Consider the following 23,701-nt stretch of genomic DNA (forward strand, 5'->3'; position numbering starts at 1 on the left):
TCCCCTGCTCCCCGTGCTCCCGCCCGAAGGGAGCACCCTGCCGCCCCTCAGGAGGGGACCAGGCGGCCCAGGAGCCCCACGGGCACAGATGGACACTGCAGAGGAGTTTGAGGGTCGGGGGAGCACTGCCACTGCTGCTCCTGAACCCAAGAGTTGAGCCAGGTGGGGGTCGAGGGAAAATGCACCCCAAGGGAGAGAGGGGGCCCTGTGGGGGCAGAGGCAGGGGCAGGGCAGCCGGTCCTGGGGATACTGAGGCAGCCCCAGACTCAGCTGCCCCACCCCCACCCAGCATCCCCGTCTCTGCGCCCATGGCCATCGTCAGGATGTTAGGGACCATTCCCGGCTGCTCTCGGTCTCCTGGCTCAGTGCTCCCGGGTTGCTCGCTCGGGAACTGACCCGGGGTTCTTGCCCGCAGAGCTCGCACCCGGCCCGTTCTGCTCTGGGGGTGGGGAGCTAATTGGGTGAGCAGCCAGCGAGGATATCCAGGGTCCTGGGGCACGGCAGCCTGAGGGGGGACGGCGCCTGGGGTGGTCCCCCTGCTGGGAGCACAGCAGGGAGAGCAGCGAGGGGTGGGCGGGGATGGCCCTCGGCGAGTGACGCTTCAGCTGGCGGGTGTGTGACGGGGCTCACGGCCCAGGCTCAGTGGCCCGAGGTTCCCCCTGACGCCCCCTCCGGGTCTCCTCCCCCGGGCTGAGCATTTGCCCCCCTGGGGCAGCAGCCCAGACACCCTCCTGGAGGAGGCGCCCAGCCCTGGCTTCAGAAGGGCAGCAGAGAGGCTGAGGCGAGGGCCCCTGTTCTGCAGGGCGTCCGCTGGGGGCTTGAAAGGGACCCTCGCCTCCGCAGACTATGCGAGAGTCACATGTTAGCGGGGAGTTGGGGGGGTGCTGGGGACTCCGGGCAGTGCTGGCGTCTGGAGCTGGGCCCCCAGCAGGCACAGCAGCCCGTCGCGGTCACACCCCCCAACTCCCTTGGTGGGTCCTTCTGGGTAGGATAAACTGCTTGCACCCCTCAGCCGCAAACACGGGGTGCAGCCTGCTTGGGCTTTGCGTGCTGGGGCTCTGGCTCAGTCCTGGGCACTCCCCAGCCCCCCCGCACCACGGGGCATGACCCCCCAGCAGAGCTGGGAGTAGCTCCTGAGCACTGCCAGGCGTGGCCAAACAAATAAAAGTGGCTCCCCGCCCCTCCCAAAGGAAAAAAACCTACAATGCAGGGGCTGGAGCGATAGCACAGCGGGGAGGGCGTTTTCCTTGCACGCGGCCGACCCGGGTTCGATTCCCAGCATCCCATATGGTCCCCTGAGCAGCGCCAGGGGTAATTCCTGAGTGCAGAGCCAGGAGGAACCCCTGTGCATCGCCAGGTGTGACCCAAAAAAGAAAAAAAAAAACCCAAAACCCTACAATGCAGGTTAAGCCCAAAGCAAAGCTCACGGAGGTGCCCTGCCGACCTTATTCTTTTTCTTTTCTTTTTCTTTTTAATGTAGGAGTACTGCTATTTATGCAGCCATTGATCAAGCTGATTGAATTGGGCATGAACTCTACATTCCTTTATTATTATTATTATTCAGTATGTTAATTTTATTTTATAGCCCCCAATACGCCATCGGGCTACACTAGCACTCGACAGGGATGAATAAAGACGTTTCTGGCGCCAGCTTGAGCAAATCCTTGAACAGCTGGAATGACAGTGCTACAGTGATACTTTTTTAGGAGCCTGGAGGTCACACCCACAAACCTTTTTTTTTTTTCTCACTGGCTCTTCCGCATGGGCAGTGAAAGCATCGCGGGGAGGTGCTGCCCCCTCGTGGCCAACTGGGAGCAGGCACTGCCCACCGGGTGAGAGCGGTTGGTTAGTCTGAGGGCAGAGGCGCTTCCCCTTCTTTGCTGTTGTGCCAGGGGTGGCACACACGGGATTGTGGGCCGCGAGGGACCTGAGACTTCTTTTGCTTTGCTTTTTGGGTCACAGCTGGCGATGCTTGGGAGTCACTCCTGGCTCTGCACTCAGGAATCACTCCTGGAGGTGCTCAGGGGACTCTATGGGACGCCAGGGATCGAACCCGGGTTGGCCCTGTGCAAGGCAGACACCCACCCCGCTGTCCGGCCCCGGCCCCGAGACTTTTGTGGTGGTGCTGGGCCCCACGCAGCATCCTGTCGCTGGATGCCAGCAGTCCTCCCTCCTCTTTTGACAGAGGGCCAGGGTGTGGGGTGCCCAGGGACTAATCCCGGCTCTGTGCTCAGGAATGACTCCTGGAAGTGCTCAGGGACTCGTGCGTGGTGCGAGGGTGGGGAGGGTTCAAGCTGGAGTCTGAGGGATGCACGGCGAGCGCCTTAATCTCCCTAGCCCCCGCCCCTGCCCCATCCTTTTCTTTTTCTTTTTTGGTTCTGGGCCACACCTGGCGGTGCTCAGGGTTTACTCCCAGCTCCCACTCAGGGGTCTCGCCTGGAGAGGCTCAGGGGACCATTTGGGATGCCCGGGATGGAGGACTGAGCCGGGGCTGTGTACAAGGCAAGCACCCCACCTGCTGTACTAGCACTCCAGCTTCCCCAAGTTTTTGTTCTTAACAATCACAAAAAAAAAAAACCACACAAGCAGAGAAAATTGGAGAATACCGCAGACAGGGCACTTGCCGTGCACGTGGTCGGCTGGATTCGCTTCCTGGCACGCAGTATGGTCCCTGAGCCCCTCCAGGTGTGATTCCTGAGCTCAGAGCCAAGGAGAGCCCTGAGTATAGTCTGATGTGACCCAAACACAGAAACAGAGAGGACCAGAGAGACGGGACAGGAGTTAAGGCTGGGGCGCAGTCTCTGAGCGTGACCCTCGTCAGTGAAATATCAGGAATCCTGGGCCGGAGTAATAGTACAGCGGGGAGGATGTTTGCCTGGCATACAGCTGACCAGAGTTCGAGTCCCGGCATCCCATCGGGTCCCCTGAGCACCGCCAGGACCAACCCTGAGTGCAGAGCCAGGAGTCAGAACTGAGCAGGGCTGGGGGTGCCCCCCGAGCAAAACCGAGTTGTGAATCCTGAGACTTGAGTTCCACGTGGGGCCGATTCATCTTTCCGTTCTTCCTTTCCCACCACGTGACAGTGTGGAAGTGCTTGTCCCGCCCAGCTTTCGGGCCACAGACAGCTGTTGCTGACGGTGGACCCAGCCTGGACACCTCCGTCTCCACCCTGTGCTCCCGGCTGGCACCGGGGCTGCTTGGGGGGCTTTTCGGAGTGGCCCCTGCTCTCCCCCCGCCGCCTCCCCGCGCCCAGTGCTGCCGTCCAGCCTCCACTCCGCAGAAAGCCCTTGCTTCCCACCCCTTTGAGCCGCTCGCAGAAGGCTCCCTCAGAGGCCCGACTCTGTGCTGGGGACGTGAAAGAACCTGGATTCCCCCCACCTACCCCCTCCCCCCTGCCCCGGGATGGGCCAAGTTGGAGCATCCCCGGCTCCGGTCATTCCTGGTGAATCTCACAGATTGTAGGGGATGTGCTGGGTGTCAAGCGCCCCAACCCTGGACTCTCTCTCTAGCCCCAAGAGCCTGGAGTTTGGGGCCAACGTGTACTGAGCACTCTTGCTCTTTCATTCCCTCATTCATTCAGACAGACTTCCTGAGAATTCACCGTCACGGGCACCGGAGACAGACAAATGAGGTCTCTGTCTCAAGGTGGCCCCGTCCTGCTTGGAAAGGGGTGGCCGAGAGGCATGAGTTATGATGGGGACACACAAAGGGCCGGAGGAGGCCATAACACCACCCGGGGTGGAAGTCAGGGAAGGCTTCTTGGAGGAGGCGGTGCTCTTGGGACTGATACCTGAGAGGTAAATAGAGTAGGGGGTTGGGGCAGCCCACGGAAAGGCCTGGAAGTCAGAGGGCCGGGCAGCCCCTGCTCGGCCTGTGGAGAGGGGTAGGATGTCTCTCCTGCCTTGTCAGTGGGCTCTGACACACTCAGAAGATGGGTTGGGGGGTGCAGGGCGCGGGGCAAGGTCCCCACCTGGACCCCGCCCCTCGGGGCTGGCTTCAGGGCCTGCAGCTGCCCGGGGCCCCGGGGCCTCACTGCGTGGCTCCTGTCCAGCCCTGCCCCCGCCGGGCAGTTTATGCTTCAGGTCAGACCGCGGGGATGGCACAGCGGGCAAGGCGCTTGCCTGCCACACCAGACCCAGGTTTAGTCCCCAGCACTGCCTAAGGCCCCCCAAGTACCACCTGGTTTGATCCCTGAGCACCACTGAGTGTGCCACCCCACCCCCCACCCCCAAAGATCACTGTCACTGTCATTGTTCATCGATTGGCTTGAGCGGGCACCAGTAACGTCTCCATGGTGAGACTTGTTGTGACTGTGTTTGGCATATCGAATACGCCACGGGGAGCTTGCCAGGCTCTACCGTGCGGGCGGGAGACTCTCGGTCGCTTGCCGGGCTCTCCGAGAGGGGCCCCAAAAGGTAAGTAAAAGAATAAAGAAATGTGTTGACCAGCTGGGAGGGCTGGATCACTTGCTTTGCCTCCAGGAGGCCTGGGTGCAGGGTTCAATTCCAGCCCCACAGGTCCCGACAGACTTCCAGGGGGAACCCTCAAGCACAGAGCTGGGGGTAGCCCCTGAGCAGGCCGGGGCGGCCCCCAGACCAAAACAACTTGACTCTAAAGGGCTGGGGAGACGGCTCCAAGGGCTGGAGCAGGCACGGGGGGCCCAGGGTCGAGTCCCAACAGCCATGTAGTACCCAGAATACCGTTGGGAGTGAGCCCCAAGCACTGAGCCAGGAGCAGCCCCCAGTTCCTGCTGGGTGTGACCCCACCAAAAAATGTATTTATTTATTTATTTATTTATTTATTTATTTATTTATTTATTTATTTATTGCTTTTGGGATCACACCCGGTGATGCTCAGGGGTTCCTCCTGCGCTACACTCAGGAATTACCCCTGGTGGTGCTCAGGGAACCATATGGAATGCTGGGGATCGAACCCAGGTCGGTTGTATGCAAGGCAAACACCCTACCCGCTGTACTATCACTCCGGCCCAACCAAATATTTTTTAAGTCACTGTATCGCTGTCATCCCGTTGTTCATCGAGTGGGCACCAGTAACGTCTCCATTGTGAGACTTGTTGTTAACTGTTTTTGGCAAATCGAATACACCATGGGGAGCTTGCCAGGCTCTGCCGTGTGGGTGGGATACTCTCGGTAGCTTACCAGGCTCTCCGAGAGGGATTTTTCAAAAGCATGTGAAAAACGGGTGTCCGGAGAGAAAAGTAGAGGGCTAAGGCTCTCGCTGTGCATGTAGTTGACCCAGGTTGGGTCTCCAGCACCACGTGGGGTGCCCCCTGCCCCTCCCAGCACCCTCCGGAGTCACCCCTGAGCTCAGTACCAGGAGTGAGCACCAAGCACCACTGCATATGGCCCTACATCTAACCAAAAGAAGCTAGAAAATAGCCCACCGCCCAAAAAAAGTTTGTTTTTTTTTTAAATTAATCTCGAATGGGAAGTGAAGAAATAGAAAGAGGTTAGGCTGCTCACTGTGCATGGAGCTGACCTGAGTTCAATCCTTGGCACCACATCTGGTCCCCTGAGCCCTGCCAGGAGCGATCCCTACGTGCAAAGTCAGGAGAAAACCCTGAGCACTGCCGGGTGTGACTCAAAAACCAAAATAAATACATTAAGAAGTAAATGAGGGCCCAGAGTACACTGATTATACTCCAAGATTGTGTGTCATCCTTCTTTGAACCTATAAATCTAAAAAAAAATAAACAACAGACTTTGATCAGGTATTATTTAAATTATTTAAATTAATAGAGATGCATAATAGAAGAATAATTTATGTAATATAGAGCATAATATGGAATCCTTCAGAAATAAAATCTACTCTTATTATAGGAAAAAAAAAAAGAAGTAAATGAGGAAGGCTGGAGCGATAGTCCAGTGTGGAGGGCGTTAGCCTTGCATGTGGCCGACCCTGGTTCAAACCCCGGCACCCCGTATGGTCCCTGGAGCATCGCCAGGAGTAATCCTGAGCATTGCTGGGTGTGACCTCCTACCCCCCCCAAAAAAAAAAAACACAGGGGCTTTAGGACAATATCCTGCGGCAGACGGCCATGGAGATGAAGGCTGAATGCGGGAAAATTATGGTTTGGGGGCACCTGGGGACAGGCTGGTGGCCCAGAGCCTGCCTTGCAGGTGTGAGCCCAGAGGTTCCGCCAAGCCCGAGATCACATGCCCAGTGCTCCATGGCAGTACCCACTTCCCCAGTGTGCCCCATGGCACCACCACCAAGTATTTCAGGCCCCCCCATCAAGTGTGCCACCCCCAGATACCTCAGCACCAACAAAAAATGGGGAAAATATCACCGTCTTTGGGGGAAGGGAGGATAATGACCCAGGTCCTGTCCCACCACCACCGCCAGGAGGAGCAGGAGGAGCTGGGGGCGGAGGCAACAGGGGGGCTTCTTTGAGTGGCAGATTTCACCAGAGAGCCTGAGTGGAGCCACAGAAACCAGGACTCACAGCAGCTTTTGGAACTCAGCCACAGAGGTCAGAGAGGAGCATCGAGAAATGAGCTCTTGGGGCTGGAACAATAGCACAGCGGGTAGGGCGTTTGCCTTGCACGCGGCTGACCCGGGTTTGATTCCCAGCATCCCATATGGTCCCCTGAGCACCGGCAGGAGTAATTCCTGAGTGCAGAGCCAGGAGTAACCCCTGAGCATCACCTGGTGTGACCCAAAAAAGCAAAAAATAAAAGAGCTAGAACCACATTTAAAGATGGAAGGGGTGACCTCCCCCATCTCCCTGTGCTTCTGGTGGCCTGGCAGTCACACCCACAAACTGCCTCTGGTGCCATATAAGTGATTAACAGTCATGATCCAGAGACTCACAAATACATCTCTCAGAAGAGAGCAAGTGAGCAACATGCCACAGAGATGCCTCCGGACTCCCAAGTCACATCCAATCTTAAAAAAAGATTGTTTTAATTAATCTCAGTTGTATAACCGTATTTAAAACTTCAGAATTCCTGGAGCCGAGATATCTCATACTCTCCACCACGATGTACCAAGACAAGGGCTTACTGGCTCCAGGGTGCAAGACAACAGCCTTCACACACTTTCCTCTAAGGAAACTTTTTGGATAATTTTTAGCAGATTATTCATAACAAGCCATGCAGGGGCTGGAGTGGTATAGCACAGCAGGTAGGGTGTTTGCCTTTCACGCAGCCAACCATGGTTCAATTCCCAGCATCCCATATGGTCCCCCGAGCACCACCAGGAATAATTCCTGAGTACAGAGCCAGGAGTAATCCCTGATCGCTAGGTGTGATCCAAAAAGCAAAACAAATAATTAAGCAATACAAAATAAATCATTTTAAGTCCTGCTTCGGGGGCAGACTTTGAGGGGGTTGGTGGAAACATTCGAAATGTGGTGGTGGGAAGGTGTAATGGCGTGGATTGGTGTTGGAATATTAAAGGTAATGAATTATTGTGGGGCTGGAGCGATAGCACAGCGGTTGGGTGTTTGCCTTTCACGCGGCTGACCCGAGTTCGATTCCTCCGCCCCTCTCAGAGAGCCCGGCAAGCTACCGAGAGTATTGAGCCTGTGCGGCAGAGCCTGGCAAGCTACCCGTGGCATATTGGATATGCCAAAAACAGTAACAATAAGTCTCTCAATGAGAGACGTTACTGGTGCCCGCTCAAACAAATCGATGAGCAATGGGATGACAGTGACAGTGAATTATTGTGAACAACTTTATAAAAATAAAGGTGGAGGGGTCCAGGACAGCCTGCCAGTGCCTCGGTTTCCCCATCCAGAAAATGGTGAGTGGGAAAATGACCGGGCGCTCTGCATTTGCTGCAGGAGTGCACTGGAAACAGCCGCGCGGTCATTCCCACGGGAGCCCTGCGGGTTGGGCCAGTGCCGTGGCTCCACCTGCTGCCTCAAGAGGCCCTTGCAGGAAGCGAAGCAGGAGAGCCAGTGACAAGCAGCTGTCACAAGGGCGCCGTTGCACAAGAAACGCCACCTGACGTGTGCTGGAGGCCGTGACACAGCAACCTCTGGGAGGTGCCCCAGCACCAGCCCTCAGCCTGGCCACACCCCGTGTCGGTGTCCGCTCTCAGCGGCCCTGCCTCGGGGGACCTGGGCAGGTCCTTCCCATGGCTGCGGGTTTGGGGGACCGGAGACAGCTTTGCAAACATCCCCAAAGGTCTCTCGACAATGAGAGGCCAGTGCAGAGGGTGGCGGATAGCCGCAGGGCCACGGGTATCAGAGGTGGGGCAGGTCCAGCCAGCTGCCTGACCCCAAACCTGGGGGACCCCTGCAGAATTGTTCGCAGAAGGTGCGCTGGATATTGCCCAGGCCAGTGCATTGTGTTTGGGGGGGTCACAGGTCAGTCTCTCCTGTAGGGAAAGGGAGGCCTTTTGCTTTGAAGGGTTGGGGGCACTTTGGGTCACCGTCCCACCAGCCACTAAATGTGGCCCCGCCACCAGCAGAAAGCCAAGAGTCTGGAACACCACAGTGTCTAAGAATAGCATAGCAGGGGCCAGAGTGATAGCACAGCGGGTAGGGCATTTGCCTTGCCTGCGGCTGACCCGGGTTCAATTCCCAGCATCCCAGCACCGCCAGGAGTAATTCCTGAGTGCAGAGCCAGGAGCAACGCTGGGTGTGACCCAAAAAGAAAAAGAAAAACGAAAAACCAGCATAGCCCTCTGGGGTCAGACCTGTCAATGGACACACGGGCGCCCTGAGCCTTTTGACCCTCAAAGCTGGGTGAGTGGGAAACAACTACTGCTACTACTAATGATATTAAATCCTGCCCAAGTCGCCGAGAGCAAACAAGGAAGCAGAGTGTCTCTGCTTCGTCACACCGACCTCGGTTGCCTTTAGGACGTGGATTAGCCATGAAGCCCCCAGAGCATCCCTGTAAAGCCCAGGCTGTGAGCTGGGCAGATCCCAGCCCATGCCACAGACTCCGCCCTTACACTAGGCTGGGTTACACTCCGAAGGTGAGTCACAGGTGGTCATTTGTCACCAGCATCCCTGGGGATGTGGAATCCTCAGCCTCCAGTGCCTGAATGACCTACTGGATCCTACCCAGAAGTGTATCGAGGGAGGCAGCTTCCATCGGATGTTGTTGGGGGTGCAGAAACTTGCATTGACTCCCGTGCCTAGAGGTGTTTGGACCAGCAGTGGGATCAGCGAGCAGTGGGACTCTACTTTTAAAACTGCACAAACTGGGGCTGGAGCAATAGCACAGCGGGGAGGGCGTTTGCCTTGCATGCAGCCGACCCGGGTTCGATTCCCAGCATCCCATATGGTCCCCTGAGCACCGCCAGGGGTAATTTCTGAGTGCAGAGCCAGGAGTAACCCCTGTTCATCACCGGGTGTGATCCAAAAAGAAAAAAAAAACTGCACAAACTGGAGGATGGTGGTGCATAGGGACCATGTGCAGTGCTGGGGATCGAACCTGGGTCTGCTGCATGCAAAGCAAGTGCTTTACCCATGATACTATCCCTCAGGCCCTCCGGGACTTTTTATCAAATATGCAGTGCAGACAGACACGTTGTGCTGTGTTTGTCTGCAACCCATTATGCTGCATGCTTTAAATGCGGGACATATTGTCAGTTATGTCTCAATAAATCTGAAAATACATGGTACATATGAAAAAATGCTCCTTCTTCACACACAAATTCAAATCAATATTCTAGTATTTACAAAAAGAAAAAAACGTGGAGTGATTGTATGGCGCGTTGAGTGCTTGCCTTGCACACAGCCAACTCAGTTTGATCCCCAGCACCCCATAAGGTCCCCCAAGTCCTGCCTGGAGGTGACAACTAAGCACACGGCCAGGAGTAAGCCCTGAGCACAGCCGGATGTGGTCCCAAAATAAATAAACCAAAAATAAAAATCTCTGCATTGCATTGGGCGAAATCTTCACTCAAGGTTGGTTTCATGATCAAAATAACTCCATTTTTTTAATGAAAATGAGCTTCCTGTTCTCTAGTACCCAAACATAGACTGCTGAGGCCCTTCGAAAGAAAAAACAAAAAAGCTTATAGTGGGGACAGGCATTGGTGGCTCTGGGTTACTTCTAAGTTCTGTCAACTCTGTAGGTTCCCCCACCTCGTGGGTCCTGCTGTTTGTCCCCCAGGCGGCCCAGCCTCTGGAACTGTGACCATTTCTGTCCCTGTTGATTACGCCCCGCCAGACTGAGGTCTCCGAAGGCAGAGCAGCTCCTTACGTTACTTGTGCGGCCCTTGTGCCTTGGAAATCCTTTCTGAGCTCACCGAGTTTCCTGAGGGCTGGGGGGCTGGGGAGAAGGCTCAGTGGTCGAGTGAATGCCTAGCGTGAGTGAGGCCCTGAGTTTGGTCCCTGCCCACTGGTTCTCCCAGCTCCACCCGGCATGACCCTGGTGGCCGCCGAGTGCCACTAAGTATAACCTCTATTTATTGACTCACACTTGGGCCTCCTGAGTGATGCTCAGGACGCCTCCTCCCAGGGTCTCAGCAGCTGGAATGGAGGCGCCATGTGAGGGCTGCAGGATTTGATGCTTGGGGGCCCCTGTGATGCCAGGGATTAACCATTCCACCCTGAAGTGCTCAGGAGGCTCCAAGGCCACCCCAGCAGTGCTCGGGCCCCTAGGGCTGCACCCTGTGATGCTTGGGGGACCATATGGTACCAGGGAACTAAGCAGCATGGCTCACATACAAGGCTCACATTTTAGCCTCTGTACTATCTCTCCAACCCCTATAGCCTATATGTATATACGTATATATGCCTATATATATGTATATATATCAGTAACAATGATGGGTCTCATTCCCCTGACCCTGAAGAGCCTCTAATGCGGCACCATTGGGAAGGACGAGTAAAGAGAGGCTACTAAGATCTCAGGGCCAGGATGAATGGAGACGTTACTGGGCCCGCTCAAGCAAATTGATGATCAACGGGATGACAGTGATACAGTGAAATATATATCATTGTCACTGTCACTGTCATCCCGTTGCTGCTCATCGATTTGTTCAAGCGGGCACTGGTAATGTCTCGCATTGTGAGACATTGTTACTGTTTTTGGCATATCCAATACGCCATGGGTAGCTTGCCAGGCTCTGCCATGGGGCGTGATACTCTCGGTAGCTTGCCGGGCTCTCCGAGAGGGGCGAAGGAATCGAACACGGGTCGGCCGCATGAAAGGCAAATGCCCTACCACTGTGTTATCGCTCCAGCCTCGATATACATATATATGTATATATATAATGATATTTACTGAATATTCATTTTGGGACTTTCTGTAATGAGAGCAATTTAGAAGCACAAAAATGAGCAAGGTGCCATTTGATTTCCAGGAACTTAGGACTGATTTGGGAGACAGATGAGTCCAACAATGCACCCAGTGCTAGCCTAAGGGGAGATGACGGAGGGCCAAGCAACCAACTCAAAATGTAGCCGGAAGGTTTGGGATCCAGATCTACTTTTCATCCATTGTGTTTGCTCTTTCAGAACCCCCGCATGCTGGACGGTCATCGAGGGGTGACGTGCTTGTTCACTGTCAGCATGCAGGCTCCCCGGGGCACACGCCACTCCTGATTGGTCCTTCTGTTGGCCCTGGAAATACCTGCCACTTACTCCTCCTAATTGATGTTTGTGACACGCTGTCCCGTCCCGCATCGAAAGGCTGTAAATGCTGAGCATTATCACTGTGACAGCGGTTGTTTTATTATTAAAGCAGCGCCAAGGAGGTTACACAACGGCAGGGATCAGGAAGGAAACAGGGGCGGCGGGGAATGGGGACTGGAGATGGTAAGATGTTAATTACCCGAGTTGGAATTCAGGCTGGAGTCCAGGCCCTGCTCTGCAGATCATTTCAGTCCCGAAGGCTCTGGAGAGCCGGTTCTCTGGCAGCCGGGCCTAAGCATTCTGCCCTCCCCTGGCTGGAATGCCAGATTCTCTTCCCTGAAGCCTGCCACAGAGAAAGAATCCAAGGATGGCTAAGAGCCCGGAGCAGGCATCTTTCACAGTCTCCAGGGCTACTCTGGACGTCTTCCAGGAGCCCAAGGGCCGGTCCATTTGCATGCAATAAATAATTGAATTTTAAAGAGATGCGTTCCTTATTTCGATTTCGTAGGCTTTCTTTCTCCTGGTTTCCGGTAGGCACTTGAGGACGCTCTCTCTCCAAAGGGGGAGCTGGGGATGGATGGGTTGGGTTAGGGGGGGAGGTAGGCTTGGCACGCCAGGATAAAGGTCTATTTATAAAGTTGAGAAAATGAACAAAGCGGCAGATTGGCTTCTGTTGAGAAAAAAAAAAATCTCATCCTGTCTCAGGGAGGACGGGGAGGAATGGGTGCTAGGAAGGATTTGGAGAGAATGACCTTACTATGGCATTAGCCCCATACAATGTCACTGCCAGAGGAGCGCGGGTCCTGAATGAAACGCTCCTAAGATTCTGGCTGACAGTGCTCTGGGCTAATAAGCATAATGAAAAGGAGCGCAGCTCTGAAGTCAGAGAGCCCAGACTTCAAGCGACGACCCTGAATGACCTTGGGCAGGTTTCCTAAGCTGTCCCTACAATGCAGAGGTTCGAAAACGCACAGGTTGACCCAGCATAATGCCCATAAAGAATTCAGCACAGCAGCTGGGGAGCAAATTAGGAGGACAGTAAACGGTGTTTATTATTGTCGACCACTATAGGCCGAAGGACCAGACTCATCCAAACCGGCTGGCGAACAATTAACATTTGCAAACCCACAGCTCACGGAGGCGTCCACTCGCCCAATAAAGGACGGGGTAAGAACTCAGTGGAGGACAGCCAATGGCAGTCGCCCTTGTTGCGGGACGGGCTCTCTGGTGGTCCCACCAATAGCGTGAAGCCTTGAGTCGCGAGTGACATCCTGGTCGTCCAATGACGCACCAGCAGCCCACACTCAGCCCTTCGGAGGGGATAAATCAAGCAGCCGGCACGTATAGATTCCGTTATTAGTCAGTACTGGGTGGAGAGAGCAGCTTAGGGTCAACAGCTCGAGGGCGAGGCACTAATGAACTAAAAAAAAAAAAAAAGAAAGAAAAAAAGACCATGGTTGCGCCAAGTGAGCTCGGCCGCCATCATGCTCTAGTTTCCCCTTCGCCTCTCCAGGTCCGCGACCGAGGAAGCGGCCTCTGGGATGCTGAGGGGGTGTGTCCCCGGGTGATTGGCGCAGGCAGCTCAGCCAATCCTCGCTCGTCAAACGGGAAGCACTTGGCCAATGACTGGCGACGACAGCAGCGAGGCATCGGAGGGGCGGAACCGCAGTTTGACGGGCACAAAAGCCAGCCAGTGAAAGCCGGCAGCATCTTCCCCGCGGCCAATGGAGTGGGGGCCGGGGCGGGCGCTCGAGTGTTTGTGTTGTGGTTTTGGGGGAGGGAGGCGGAGGGGAAAGTTTGTTTATTTTGTTTTTAGTTTCTGGGGTCCCCGTGTTTCTGGGCGGCGAAGCGGGCGGGAGTGACCCTCGGCGCCCCTCAGTCCCCTCACGACGTCGCCTCCTCGGGCCTGCGGAGAAGCGGGGGACCGCGCGCATCGCCTCGCCTCCCAGCGGACCGCCGCGCGCCGGGAGCCGAGCCGGCTCGGCGGTGAGTTGAGGCGCCACGGCCGCGGCCGCCCTCGCCGCGCCCCCGCGCCGCGGCCCGTCAGAGCGGGGCGGCCGGGTGGGCGAGGACGCGGCGGGCGCGCGCGGCGCGGGCCGGCCTGTCAGGCTGAGGCGCCGCGTGTGCGTGTCCCCGCGAGGGAGCGCGCGCGCGGCGGGCCGAGGGCCGGGAGCGGCGGGCGCGCGCGCGGGGGCGGCGGCGGCGGCGGCGGGCGGGCGGCGCGCGCTCCCGCCGAGGCCGGGGCTGGGGGGTCGGGGCCGGGGCCCGGGAGGGAGGCGGCGGGCGCGCGCCGCCCCGGCGTCACGCACCGGCAGGTGTGAGCCGGGGGAGGCCTTCCGGGGGCCTCGGCGCGGGCGCCCCGCGACCGGGCGTCAGCTGCGGGCCTGCCCGTGCACCGGGGTCGCCAGACCCCTTCAAAGGCAGCCGCCCGCCCGGCCTTCGTTCTCGGCAACAGTGTGCCAGTCGGGGCTCCGTGCGTTCTCGAGGATCCTAGACCTATTCCATAGGTGTGGCTGTAACGCAGACATATGTGCTCTGTTGGGCTCTTCCCGCTGTGCCTGCCTGCCAGGTAGGGGTGGAGCGAGGCGCCTTTCAGAGGGGCCATTTATTTGCCTTACTATGGAGCCAAGTGACAGAGTACTACTCCATTGGCCAGCGACATATATATGTATATGTATATATATGTAATTTTTTTTCCCCGTAGCCCGTACAGGAAACGTCATGCGTGCCTCCCCCGCAGTTGAGCATCTAGAAATCAGGAGTAAAAAGAAATCTTGCAGCCAGGGAAAGTTTCCGTGTCTCCAGAGGTCATCTCCTTGGGCGGGCGGTCGCGGGGGCAGAATTTCAGGCTTGCTTGTTGGATGGAGCATCAGTGATCGGGGCTTGGAGATGGGTCGGTGTTATGTAAATAGCTTGAACTTGCAGCCCATGGTCTGTGTGTGTGTGTGTGTGCGTGCGCGCGCACAGCCCGTGGTCTGGGAGTGTGTGTATGTGTGTGTGTGTGTCCATTCCTGGTGGGTGGCAGGTGTGTGTGTATGTGTGTGTGTGTGTGTGTCTCCATCCCTGGTGGGCGGCAGGTAAGTAGGTACCAGACAGAACTTGCAGCCCATGGTCTGTGTGTGTGTTTGTGTGTGTGCGTGTGTGCACGCGCAGCCCGTGGTCTGGGGTGTGTATGTGTGTGTGTGTCCATCCCTGGTGGGCGGCAGGTGTGTGTGTGTGTGTGTGTGTGTGTGTGTGTGTGTGTCCATGTCTATCCCTGGTGGGCGGCAGGTAAGTAGGTACCAGACAGAACTTGCAGCCCATGGTCTGTGTGTGTGTGTGTGTGTGTGTGTGTGTGTGTGTGTGTCCGTCCATGTCTAAACCCGGTGGGCGGCAGGTAAGTAGGCACCAGGCGGACCGGGAAGGTAGCTGGAGCTAGACTCAGATCCGAAGGGTTTGCCCCACTGGGAGGCAGCGATGATTCAAACAAGCAAAGCGACCCGCCAGCCCCATGCCTTTCAGGCTCTGGGCTCTTGGCCTTTCTCAAGTGCTTGTCCTTAGGCTTGAGCAGAGAGATTTCCTAGAGGAGAAAAAAGAAATTCTCACACTACTTTCTAGAGGGAACGTGTAAATGTCAGACCCTTGAAAGAAAGGCGTGCCCCCCCACCCCATTCACATGGAAACACTTTCCCTGGGTGAAGAAAAGTGGAGCAGGTAGCATGGCTGTTTCATGGGTGAAAGAAAGAACCTCTGAGGGGCTGGAGCGATAGCACAGCGGGGAGGGCGTTTGCCTTGCATGCGGCCGACCCGGGTTCGATTCCCAGCATCCCATATGGTCCTCTGAGCACCACCAGGGGTAATTCCTGAGTGCAGAGCCAGGAGTAACCCCTGTGCATCGCTGGATGTGACCCAAAAAGCAAAAAAAAAAAAAAAAAAAAAAATAGAAAGAACCTCTGAGAGCCGCGACTCGGAAGTTCAAGGTCTTAAGCTTATAAATTTAGTCTCATGTCTGTCTGGTCCCAAAGACTGTGCTGCTGCTTCCGTTTTGCCTCAACATTCCAGAGGGAGAAAGGAGGAAAGGCCAGTGAAAAGTAGGGCCGAGCCGGGCAGTATCGCTGGTGGTGCACTTGTCCATACCTAAGCGAAGACTGAAGCAGCTCACTTTTGTTTTTTTCAGAAATTGAATTTTTTTTTTTTTTCTTTTTGGGTCACACCTGGCTCTGCACAGGGGTTACTCCTGGCTCTGCACTCAGGAATTATCCCTGGCGGTGCTCAGGGGACCATATGGGATGCTGGGAATCGAACCCGGGTCGGTCGCGTGCAAGGCAAACGCCCTACCCGCTGTGCTATCGCTCCAGCCCCTGAATTTTTTTTTTTTACACAAAAACACATCCAAGGGCTGGAGCGATAGTTCAGCCGGTAGGTGTTTGCCTGATGCGGCTGACGCAGGTTTGATTGCGAGCACCCCCTGGGGTCCCCACTGAGCCGTGCCCAGAATGATCCCTTGAGAGCAGAGTCAGGAGTATGTCCTGAGCCTTGCTGGGTGTCACCCAAAATCAAAACCGAAAAAAATCAATACAATCTAAGCTTTGTTTTTATGTGTTTGGTGTTTGGGCCACAGCTGGCCGTGCTCAGGGCTTACTCCTGGCTCTGTGCTCAGGAGTCAGTCCTGGCTCAGGTACTATATGGAATGCCTAGAATGGAGCCTGAACCAGCCACATACGAGGCAAGCGCCTTGTCTGTTCTATCTCTAAGGCCCAGATTTGCTTTATTTCTTTCCAGTTTGATTTTTTTTTTTGACAGCGATCGGACCTATTGAATTGGGTGGGGAGGGGTGCGGTACAGCGACCCAGGGGCAGGTCCGAGGTGCTCAGGACTGCAGTGCCCACCATTTGTCCAGAGGTTCATGATGAGGGATCGGAATCATCCCACACAGAGATGAACCGCTTTCCCCACCCCGTCTTCAGATGCTCCCGCCTTGAACTTGGTAAAGCCCAGCTTCCTGGAGCTGTGGGTGGCTGGTGGTCCGAGCGGAGCCTCGGTCACAAATGCCGGGTTCTGCAGTTTGGTGTGGATGGGCATGACTCCTTGGCCCTGGCCACTAAGGCCTGGGGGCTTTCCGATGGGACCTGAGAGTGGGGACAGCGTGAGAGTAGATATGGATGTCCACCCCAAAGAACTGTCTCTGACCTCCCTTGGGGCAGCCTGTCCATGCTGCGGGCTGCTCAGGCCGTGGCTGAGGCTGCTGTTTGCGGCCACCGTCCATCAGAGCCCATGGCGTGGATCTCTGTTCCCTTGGCTCGATTTCAAGGTAAATTCTGATCAGTGCTGTGCCTTCCGGGGACCAGGCATTACTTGTGCGTGTGTCTAATAAGTTTGATGGGATTGTGCCTGTTCATGTCAGTTAACTGAGGAGCGGAGTGTACACTGTAATGACATCAGACTCCTCCCTCCTTTTAATAGTGGAATTATGTGACTTAGATTAATGGGCAGAAAGTGAGTCGCTCGTGTGTCAGATGCATGTGTGTCCTGGGAGAATGCTCGCAGGGTATTGAGAGTGTCGTGAATATTCTGAGCCTGAGTGGAGTAGCTCGCAGGCGCCTGGGGCTGGCTTCCCAGGGTCTCAGTCTCCAGTTCTCATCTGTGTGGGGGGCTCTGCAGTCCTTTCCCTTTCACCCCAAGACTGAGAAGACACGGCGCTCAGCCTGCCTGCTCCTCTGCTCAGTCGCTTGTCCCTGGCAGTCTGGTACCCAGCCTCCCCGCTTCCTCTCCCAGGTTCCCTCCAGGATTGCCAAGTATCTGGTGGTAACATTTCCCCGAGCATCTTTTCAGGCTGCGTGTCCTTCTCCCTCCCTGTCAGTGCCTTTGACTGCCCTCTTCCCATTAAACAAAAAACTTCCTTTCTTTCTGTTTTTTGGTTTCAAGGATGGAGCCAGGGCTCACCCCACGCCGTCTCATCCCACTTTCCCAGCCTCCCTCCTCTCTTAGGTTCCTTGGTTTTGCTTTGGGCGACATTCGGGGAAGCTCAGGGGCTTCCTGGCTCTTTCCACGGGAGTACGGGAGTGCCCCCCCACCCCGACTGTGTGTGGTGGCGGGGAGTGAACCAGGGTGGTGTCTGCTTCGGCAAAGCAAGTGCCTCGTCTTCTGTCCCATCTCTCCAGCCTCTGTTGTTTCATTTTCACCTTTTCCTGCTCCTTGAATGTTTCTTTGGGAAGGACTTAAATGATCTCCCAGCCCACTTGTAACCCTCATATCCACATCTGACCTCTCATTTACATTCCTCCCCAAAGCCCTATTTACCTCCTGGACTTCTTCATGACTCCTTCATGTTCATTGTTTAATTTATGAGGCGACTTCTTGGAATCACGGTAGGATCCCTGGTCACGTGGCTTCCCACCGGAACTCAGCAGGCTTGGGATATGTTTTGTTCTGTTTGGGGGCTGGGCGGGTGGCACCCAGGATTGCTCAGGGCTGACTCCTGGCTCTCTGCTTAGGGATCATTCCTGGTGGTGCTCGGGGGACCGTATGTGATGCTGAGGATTGAAATCAAGTCGCCAGTGTGCAGCCTTCCCCATTGCACCGTCTCTCCCACCCAGGTTTGGGGTCTTGCTGTTCCCCCCTCGGGTGAGGCTCAGCTGGTCTCCTCAGGCCTTTCCAGCTTCCTTTCGAGTCTCTCGGGCCTGCGACCTCCCCGCCGTCCCTCGGCCCCATCTCGCTTTTAGTTCTTGAACTGCGCTTCCAGCCTGGAGGTTTTGGTGTCGAGGTCTCTGCCCTGGGCTGCTCCCCCACTTCCTGCCATCCTCACCCTCCTAACTTGAAAGTGTTTAGGGTAAACTGCTACTTCCTCAGTGAGGCTTGCCTGTGACCTGTCCTGCTGTCCCCACCCCCGCCAGTTAGGTCCCTCAGAGTTCCTGTTCTTATTTCCTAACTCTCACTGCGGTTGGTGATTCAGGACAGTGACTGTTTTGTTCCCCCGTGTCCCCAGAGCCTCGCCGGGTATCGGACCCAGCCCGTCTCTCCGGAAATGTCTGTTGGCTGTGGAGGGTCCGGGCTTCGGGGTAGTTTCTGGTATCCTTGCCCGCCTCCACCTTTCCTGAGGCTGGCTGGGAGACAGACCGGGGGGTTATGCAGCCCACCCAGCTCCCACCCACCCCCAGCACCCCACACAGCCCCCTGAGGCCCCCAGAGCTAGGAGCAAGGCCGGAGTACTGGCGGGTGTGGTCCCCAACACAACAAAACAGATAAAAGAAGAAGAGGGAATTGAGTGAGGCGGGCACAGGTGCCGTCCTTCTGAATAGTCCTTCCCACTGAGGCCGGCTGGCTCTCACCTGGGCCCGGCCTGCGCCTGCTGGGGTATCTCTGTGACGCAGGCCGGGTCAGAGCGTGCAGCTGTTCCTCTCAGCTCACCCAGCACCAGCCTGGAGAGACCTTGTGTTCCGTCCAGAGAGCTGTTGACCCTCCGGCGCTGCCAGGCCGCTGGCTTGACTTCTGCCTCCGGAGTCTTGCCCCTCCCGGTGTTCCCCACGCTGATTTTCCTGAGATGGGGCTGGGTGTTCCCCCTTCCCCTCCCCAAACCCACCATGGGCGCAGCAGTTTGAGAACCTCCGGTGGCGTTTTTTCAACTAGAGGGTTTTAAGCTCCAGGCAGGTTAGTTATAGGAGGTCTTGGCCCGGATTAGCCCGGCAGAAGTAGGCCGCAAGCTTCAAATGTGAGCGGATCCACTGGTGCCCGCTCAAGCAGATCGTTGAACAACAGGATGACAGTGACAATGACAGTGACAGAAGCCAGGTTTAAAAAGCAGAAAGCGGGGCTGGAGCGATAGCACAGCGGGTGTTTGCCATGCACGTGGCTGACCTCGGTTTGATTCCCAGCATCCCATAGGGTCCCCTGAGCACTGCCAGGAGTGATTCCTGAGTGCAGAGCCAGGAGCAACCCCTGTGCATCCCTGGGTGTGACCCAAAAAGACTAAAAAAAAAAAATTAGAAAGGGGTGAAATTGTCTTTTTTTTTTTTTTTTTACTTCATTATATTACAAAAATTGCACTCCCCTTTCCCCCCACCTCCTGCCCAGGGAAGAGAGCTCAGGGCAAATACATTTCCCTGGTGTGTGTTTTTTTAATTTTTTTTATTATTTTTTTTTATTTTTTTATTGCCACGAAGAATGATCTTTGTGATACTTGTGTCTGGTCTCTGGCTTGAAATCCTTTTCCTAATTCCCCACAAGGTTGTTTTTTGAGAAGAAGTGTTTTTTTTTTCTTTTTGGGTCACACCTGGCTCTGCACAGGGGTTACTCCTGGCTCTGTACTCAGGAATTATCCCTGGTGGTGCTCAGGGGACCATATGGGATGCTGGGAATCGAACCCGGGTCGGCCGCGTGCAAGGCAAACGCCCTACCCGCTGTGCTATTGCTCCAGCCCTTCCTGGTGTGGTTTTCATCCCCTCTGGGGGCAGCCCCCAAGCAGTGAGCCTGGAGTAGCCCCTGAGCACTGCCAGGGGTCCACCCCCACCAAGAAAAAAAAACAAAACAATGTATTTAAAACATTACTATCTAGGGTGGGAGCGAACATAGGGTAAGGGTTTTGCCTTGCATTTGGTCAACTTGGGGTTGTTCCCAGCACCCTATGTGGGCCCTTGAGCATTTAGCCCAAAATCGCCCCCTTTATTGAAGTATTTTATATTCTTTTTATGCTTTTATGTTCATGTTCAGTCAGATCTGGAGTATATTTTCCTCTTACTGTATCTCCGCTTAGATACAGTGTCAGATTTTGTTCTCCTGTGCAAGGAATTGACTTGAGTTAGGGCCTGATGGATATATGATGGATATATGTGAGGCAAACGCTCTGCCTACCTGGTCCCACCATTTCCCTGAAGTAGAACCAGCTCCGTATCCAAATACCTGAAGCTTTTTTTCTGAGGAACCCTGGGGATTTTAAGACCACCCCTAAACATCAATTCTCAGCATCTGCTCTAAAGCCTTTCACATTAATTTGTTTGCATCTTTTAAAGATATAACAATTATTTAATATTTCAGGGGTATATAATCAGGGGTAATAAAATATTTATCAGTTCCCCCTCCCCTGCCTGAGGGGTCACTTGTTGTCCATTTCCCCCCTCCCCCCACACACACACCTGGGCTGTTAGTTCCTTGAAAGCAGCCTTTTGTTTTACTCATTTTGCATCCTTAAGACAGCTCCTGACCTGACAGGTAGTAGATAGTCTATAAATACTTGAAGTTAATAAGCCAGTCACTGTCACTGTCATCCCATTGCTCATCGATTTGCTCAAGCGGGCACCAGTAACGTCTCCATTGTGAGACTTACTGTTACTGTTTTTGGCATATCCAATACGCCACAGGTAGCTTGCCAGGCTCTGCTGTGCGGGCGGGATACTCTTGGTAGCTTGCCAGGCTCTCCGAGAGGGGCGGAGGAATCGAACCGGGTTGGCCGCATGCAAGGCAAACGCCCTACCCGCTGTGCTATCGCTCCAGCCCAATAAGCCAATGCTACCCTATATTTTATTCTTTTTATTATGCTGTGTTTTTATCTTTTCACTTAGAAACTAAATTATAAGCCCTTTGAGGACAGAGATTGTGAAGCGATATGGCATATTTTCTTGATTGTCTCCGTAGGAGCATTTCTTCTGAATGAAGACTTGCTTTAAAAAAAAAATTACAGTTTCAATATTGCTTTGGGTTTTTAGGCTGGTTTGGTTTAACTTAATGAGACTTAATTTTTTCTGTGGTTTGCAAGTCAGCTGTGGACGCAGCTTCAAAAGAAGAGATCCTAGGAATTAATGCTTCCAGAATGAGGAACATTGTTGGTTACTGGAAAGGCCTCGGATTGGAAGTCAGAAGTCCTGGGGGGTTTGTATTGCATTTGCTTGAGTATATTTCTCGTTCCCAAAAGAGGAAAGATTGAGAATTCAGAGACGCTAGTAGTATGAAAACGCTCCCCTTTGTCACAGGTGAGCTGACAGATTCTTTCTGGTGAGTTGATCTCTTCCCCTCTGCCTGCTTCTGCACGGCTCCCTCTGTGGGTGGCCCGTGCTCTGTCGTGTTTCAGGGTCTGTCTCCCCAGGATAGTGAGTTTGAAAGACCACGTTGCTGCCATCTCTATGAGCTTTGCCTGCCTTTTTGTAGGGACTGAAAGTGTGTGTAGTAACTAATCTCGGCAGAGCCTTAGTTTTTCTTTTGCAGCAAGGGCGTTCTCTAGAAGCCTGCCTCGGGAGTTGAGGAACAGCGGGTATCTTTAAGGACCGTGTGTCCAAGTTATTGGGGCGGGGGGAGCTGAGGAGGCCCGGAAGTAAGTGACTCTGCATACAAGAGCTTAGATTCCATCCTGAATCACACAGACCCCTGAACATTGCTGGGAGTGATGCCCCCCCACAGCCCGCAGCACCACCCCGGGTGGCCCCCAAAGAAAATAAATAAAAACTGTGTATTCTATATGTTAAGTCTGAAGTACTAGAAAATCACTTTTAAAACACATACCCACCCCCCTCAATCCCATTTCTCCCAGTAGGAGGAATACAAAGTTTGGACACCCAAAGAATCCAACAGCAACCAGTAAAACAGGGTCAAAGGGTTCAAGTAGTGAAGCCCAGACCTTACATATGCAAGGCCTTGAGTAGGATGTTGGCACAGTTTGCTCAGCAGAGCTGGGGACAACCCTGGTGGCCCCTGAGTGCCCGTGGTGACTCTGGAGCACCAGCCACCCTGAGCACTGAGCTCTAGGGTTACTGGCTGGAGCGATGGTAGCGGGATTATGTCATATCCCTCACATGTGACATGCAGCTAATCCCGGTAGATCCCTGGCACCTCACGGTCCCTTGAGCATCCCCCAAATTGTCGCCCTGGAGGTTTCCAACACTGCTGGGATGGACCCAGATCCCCCCGGCATCAAGGGCCCAAGCAAGGCACCATGTCTTCGGGCCTCACATTGAACCACTGACCCAGTTGGCTGCGGTCACAGGGCTTCAGAGGCTGGTGAGCCCGCCCTCTTTACCAAAAGAAATTAAAAAAAAAAAAAGGAAATTTAGTCATTCTAATGATTTAAATACATTAAACATTAAACAGAAGGCCTGAGGGAGAGGCTTTTTTTATCTGGTTTTTTGGGTCACACGTGGAGATGCTTAGGGGTTACTTCTGGCTCTGCACTCAGTAATGATTCTTGGGGGACCATATAGGATGCCGGGAATTGAACGTGGGTCTGCTGAGTGCAAGGCAAATGCCCAAGCCTTTGTACTATAGTTCCGGTCTCGGGCTTTTTTTTTTTTTTTTTTTTTTTGCTTTTTGGGTCACACCTGGCGATGGGGTAACTCCTGGCTCTGCACTCAGGAATCACTCCTGGCGGTACTCAGGGAACCATATGGGATGCTGGGAATCAAACCCGGGTCAGCTGTGTGCAAGGCAAATGCCCTACCCGCTGTGCTATCATCTCCAGCCCCTCGGGCCTTTCTTTTTAAGTTGCCCCAGGCTCTATTTTTTCCTTAGTTTCTACTTGTTATGACTAGTTTTTTACAGAAATAACATTGTAATGAAAATACTTAATTTGTCAGAAAATTTTACTTAGTTATTGTAGCGTTTAATGGATATTCTTTTCTTATTAGTAGAAAGAATTAGAATGTGGTTATTGCTTTAAAAATCAGTTATTTTGGGGGCCTTTGGACTGAAACTCTGGGGCTTTCTAGGAGTGGGGACAAACCTCTCCCCGTCCACCCCCCACTGCCTAAGCCCCTGCAGCTACACCCACACCCCGAGGCCTCCAGTGTATAAACAGCCGAGCTTCACAGTTTCATGACTGATCTCAGGAGACAGCAAGCCAAAGAATCATCCTGATTCTTCAGCTCCTGGATTGCGCAGCCACATAGGGGCCACATGACACCACCACATTCCACAGTGCCGGTAGCCCAGTTGGAGCACAGCAAATTGGATGAGAGAGTCCCATAGAAGTGCACTGAGCTCAGTAAGTGAAAACAGTAACGCAGAAGGTTTAACTAGCAACACACAGCTCAGTAAACCCTCAGTCAGTGACTTCCACCACCATTGTGAGAGACAACAGTTTTCACATCTTTTTCTTTTCAGTAACAACTTTTTGATAATTCCACTTACCATTTTGTTGTAAGAAGCAATATGAATTATTTTATGCCTGCTAAGGGGGGG

General features: G+C 54.3%; 1 protein-coding gene across 6 annotated transcripts in view; it reads left to right on the plus strand.

The window, feature by feature from the left end:
* The first annotated feature begins 12,903 nt into the window (after nt 1-12,903).
* TNRC6B (trinucleotide repeat containing adaptor 6B) overlaps nt 12,904-23,701 on the plus strand; it is a 231,389-nt gene continuing 220,591 nt past the window's right edge. For all 6 annotated transcript variants that reach the window (XM_055142027.1, XM_055142030.1, XM_055142032.1 and 3 more), the window contains exon 1: nt 12,904-13,549. The gene's annotated coding sequence lies outside the window, so the exon portion shown is untranslated. The remainder of the gene's footprint in view (nt 13,550-23,701) is intronic.

This window comes from Sorex araneus, chromosome 6 (genome assembly GCF_027595985.1).
Source record: "Sorex araneus isolate mSorAra2 chromosome 6, mSorAra2.pri, whole genome shotgun sequence".
Taxonomy (NCBI): Eukaryota; Metazoa; Chordata; class Mammalia; order Eulipotyphla; family Soricidae; genus Sorex; species Sorex araneus.